This window comes from Belonocnema kinseyi, chromosome 1, assembly GCF_010883055.1.
Source record: "Belonocnema kinseyi isolate 2016_QV_RU_SX_M_011 chromosome 1, B_treatae_v1, whole genome shotgun sequence".
NCBI lineage: Eukaryota > Metazoa > Arthropoda > Insecta > Hymenoptera > Cynipidae > Belonocnema > Belonocnema kinseyi.
The window spans coordinates 52,870,596-52,875,709 of record NC_046657.1 but is presented as its reverse complement, the minus strand read 5'-3'; positions in this window follow the sequence as shown (position 1 = coordinate 52,875,709).

The window sequence follows — 5,114 nt, the reverse complement described above, 5'->3', positions numbered from 1 at the left end:
TAGTGATGCTTGGCAACATTTTTCCAAAATGTGCATTTGTTCATATAATTTATTTATAAAATAAACATCTATTGCTGGTTTGTAAATTTTTTTTTAGAAAACCTCATTGTAAATATAATTTCAGCAAGGTGAGTGGAAAAACCGATTAATTTTTGTTTAAAAACGTCCAAAATGTAAATTTGTTTATATAATTTGTTTATAAAATGAACGAATATTTATGGGTGGCAAATTTTTTTTCGAAAAAATCACTGCCAACATAACTGCAATACAATAGGAGGAAAAAACGGTTCCTTTACGCCTAAAAACGGCCAAAATGTGCATTTGTTTATATAATTTGTTTATAAATAAACAAATATTGATAGGTGGCAAATTTTTTTTCAGAAAACATCACTGGTAACATAATTGCAACAAGGTAGAAAGAAAAAACGGTTTCTTTTCGCCTAAAAACGGCCAAAATGTGAATTTGTTTATATAATTTGTTTATAAAATAAACAAATAACATTTAATGTTAAATTTAAATATTCACGTATAATCCTCACAATGCAAGCAAGCGATTTCAGAGCAGAAACATACGTTGAAGCCGAATAACCCTTAATGTCGAGTATTTGTTAATACAATTTGTTTATAACAATTAACTATGCAATTTAAGAATTTTTTTATATTTCTTATACCCCTGTGCACTAAATTCAAGGGACGAGAAGTATAAGAAGAATTTTGTCTAGAAGATAAAAAATGAAATTAGAAAAATCGACATTTTTTTCGATGTTTGCATTAAAATAAAAATTAAATGAACAAAAAAATTAAAAATCTACTCGCACCATTTTCTGAAAAATTTAGTTATGAATTTTTCAAAAAAAAAAATTCTAAAATCGGTGCATAATTGCGTTCTAAATGTCATTTTGAACCTCGTTTTTCGATTTCACCCCACTGTGCGTCGCGTTGCACAGTGGGATGAAATCCAAAAACAAGCTATAAAATTGCTTGTAGCTGGCAGTTCTTAACCGATTTTGGATTGATTAAAAAAAATTCAGTATTAAATTTTCAAAATAATTATGTGGCCTGATTTTTGAGTTTGTATACGCACAAATTAACTTAACAAATAGTGTGCACAATGGACTCTTCGTTTGCAAAGTAAATTTTTGTGTTACAATTACTTGCTTTCATCGAAAAAATAATACTTGATCATAAAAAAATGCCCAGTGTGGCCATTTAAACGCAGAAAGAAATAATTCTTTTTTCTAATTTTCCTCAAAATGTGTCCCCAGTGATGTTTGATGATGGAAAATTATCATCCGGTATTTGTTATAGAAAAAAAAATCTTATGAATAAGCATGCTCCATCTGTAAGCAAATATTACACTTAAATAAAAAGAGAATGACCACAATAGCCAGGAAATAGCTCCAAAACAAAAGACAAAACGTTTTCTTTTAGGTTGCATGTATTCATAAGATTTTCTTTTTTTACATGCATTACAGACACAATTTGTATACAAAATTAAAAAATAACACGAATAAACATCAAGTATTGACCTCTGATTGATATACAAGTTTGTACATGTTTAATTATAATCTATAAATTCAAAACTTATTTAAAATTCTTATATATGAACATTTCAAAAATTTGGAAATTTTCTGAAATTCCGAGTATCCACATAATTAGCAAAATTTCTGGAAACTTTCGGTAATTCAAGCTAATTATTGGTAATTGATTCAAAATTAATGGATGATCACGAAAATTTTAGAATTAATTTCGATTTTTAAAATTTGAGATTGTTTAATTTTTTTGGATAATAAGAAACAGCTGGTGAATTGTTTTATTATCTAATAATCCATAAGCTTTCTGAATTATCATTATCAAAATACTCAATACAGTTGCTTAGTCAAAAAAGGTGTGTAAATTTATTTAGGGCTATTTTGTTTATAGAAGGACGTTTTAAGTCATGTAATGTGTATAACGTATAAAAAATTAGAAATGAGTGTCTTTTAGTGAAAAATATGATCCAGTTAGAGTATTAAACTTTGAAAAGTACCATGTATTCTCCTTGAGAAATTTATTTTAGGAGATACTCAAAACACATAAAAAAGAAAAGTCGTTTCTTTTTAATTTTTCTCCAAAATTACGAACTTTAGAGACTATATTAATAAAGAGCGAGACTTTTTTTTTTTTTACTTTACCTACTGTTACTTTTTTTAACCCCTTTTACGGACAGTGTTTGATATTTTTTAGAGATCAAGAGATTGTTCAAATTTCTTTCTTCATTTATATAGTTTAGAAGTTATATTATTGAAGAAAATTATTTTTGAAAATTAGATGAAAAGAAAAAAATGTCGGCCGCAAAAGGCTAACAATTTTTTCTGGAACAATTTGGTATCCAAAGTTCATAACTTTTTAAGTAAAGAAAATATCCCTCTTTTTCAAAAAAAAAGTGAAACACTGACAATAAGAAGGTTGACGGTCAAAAAAAGTTGAGAACGAGAAAGGTCGACCATAAAAAACTGAAATGCTTTCCCCTAATAGAATAAAAATTGAATATTATTTAATGCTCTTTATCAATAAAGTTCAGAAACTTTTATAAATAACTTGTATAAATTATAAGATTTTTTAAGTGTGCATTTGAAGGCATTCAAAAACAGCTTTGTCAATTACCTAGAGAATAATTTTTCTCCACGAATAAATACTTTTCAGATATGAGCATGATTTTTTACATTTATGTTAATAAAATGTTAAAATCCATAATTTTTTCCCTTCAAACATTTATATGAAAAATTTCTGAGAAGGGCCATTTTCACGCCCCGATTCTTCTAAAATATTCTAAATATTATCTCTTTGACCCAGTTGAGTTCAGTCTTTAAAATAAAAAATCATTCACATTTTTTACATAAATCTACAGATGTATTTTTTGTCATTTTCGTGAAATCATGTGAAATTCTGAGAAAGTTGGTTTTTTCGCGATCTTTAAAAATCTGTATTTAGTTTGAGAATTTGTGTATTTTAAATGATTTCTGAACCATTTCCAAACTTCTAAGCCTTGTCAATATCTTTTAAAACAATCAAATTTTAAATGTTCTATTAATCTTTTTTAAACTTGTAAAGTTTCAGAGTATCTTTCGAAACAATTTCATAATTCCTGAAAATGAAAAAGATTGTATCTAAATATTCAATATTTTTTCTCATCAATTTTAGATATCTTTTGATATCTTTTTTAACATTCTCTTATAATTAATTTTAGAACAAAATAATGAAAAGTCTTTCTAGGAATCTTTGGAAAATTTGTTCATTCTCTGAAAATCTTTTAAATAAATTCTCAAAGAGCTTCTTTTCTGCAATAATCAATTCAAACGTATTGAAATATTATTGAATTTTTGTTTTAAATTCGTTGTTTAATATTTTGAACTTGTTATTTTTAACTTGTTATTTTGATCTGTTTTGTTTAAAATTTTACGTATCATGATAGTTTCCGTATCACGATAATTTGCCAAGTTAACATTTGTTTTGGGTGCGTTAAAAGTTTTGTGTTTGATAAAAGAACATGAGTGTGTAACATTTTCAGCCTTATTGAAACACGCGGACGGCTACATATTGCGAGGAACACAGGAATCTTTTAGACATTTTATCTAGTTTACCTAGCTTTATTGACATTAAGAATTATCTCTTCTCAAGCAGCACGCACCTAACAGGTGTCATGTCCTGTATTTCAGAATTCAATACACTTTTTTTTATTGACAAAACATCTTCTTTAATACATTTGCTAGATTTAGTCGGAATTGCAACTGAAAATTTTATTGTTAAAAATTAAGATCGTTAAAAATAGTACAGTTAAAGTCAAATTAAAGATCAATTGTATTTTGTAGCATTTCGGTTTGAAAATGAACGACTTGAATCCCTGGAAAATGCCTTGAAATCTTTTTGTAAATACCTCGAAAAAAGATAAAGACATTTGAAGTATTACGAATCTCTTAAAACTTTCCATTGCTCTTGAAGCTTCCTCAGAAATTACGAAAAACACTAAACTTTGTTTGTAAATGAAATATCGAAACGAAACCTTGGAAAATGTATCAGAAGACAATAAACTCCTTTTATGTACTTCATGTAAATAGGAATTTCACTAAAAATCTAGTTAAAGAAAATTAAAACTAGGACAATTTTCTGGATTTATTTTCTTTGTATCCTGATATGTTTTCAACCTAAAAACTTTTTTATGGACCCAGGTTTAATTTCTTTGAAAATAATTTTTAGCGAAACTATCTTGTTAAGCGATCAAATACTTCTTTGGATATTTACTTGTTGTTAAAAATTAATATCTTGGTGTTAAAAACTCATTATGATTCTTTTTTGTGTGAAAATTCAACTGCTTTTTGCATTTCTTAATTTTGAATTATTTAGAAGTTAATAAATTTCAGTAGAAATCAAATCTTTTTTTGATACAAATAAAACTGATTGCCTCCTAATTAAAATATTATATTTTACAAGTCATCCTTTTTGCTTGAAAATTAAAAAAATGGTTTGAAAATTAATTTTTCATTTTTATGTAAATTTTTGTACAGAAAATTCCAATTTTGGCTTGTAAAATCAACAATTTCGGTGGCGGTTTTTTCTTTCATGACTGAAAAATCATTGCTTGTTTTAAAATTTGTGTTTTTGGCTTTATAATTTGTTTAAATGCCATTACATGTTTTCGGTTAAAATTTCTGTTATTACAACTTTTTATTGAAAAATTTTTTTGGCTGGAAAATTTACGTTATAGGTTTTTGGAGTCGCTAATTACGAATCTGGCATCCGTTGAACTCTATCGCTTCAGGTTCAAGGTCATTTGAAGGTCATTTGAAGGTCATTTGAAGGTCAAATCGAGAAAAACCGGTAAAAAATTAAAAAAAAAATATGTTATAGGTTCTTTGGGTCGCTGATTATGAACCTGGTATCCGCTGACCTTTATCGCGTCAGGTTCAAGGTCATTTCACCTTCAAATGACCTTTAAATAACCTTGAACCTGAAGCGATAGAGTTCAACGGATACCAGATTCGTAATTAGCGACTCCAAAAACCTATAACGTATTTTTTTGATTTTTTTACCGTTTTCTCTCGATTTGACCTTCCAATGACCTTGAACCTGACGCG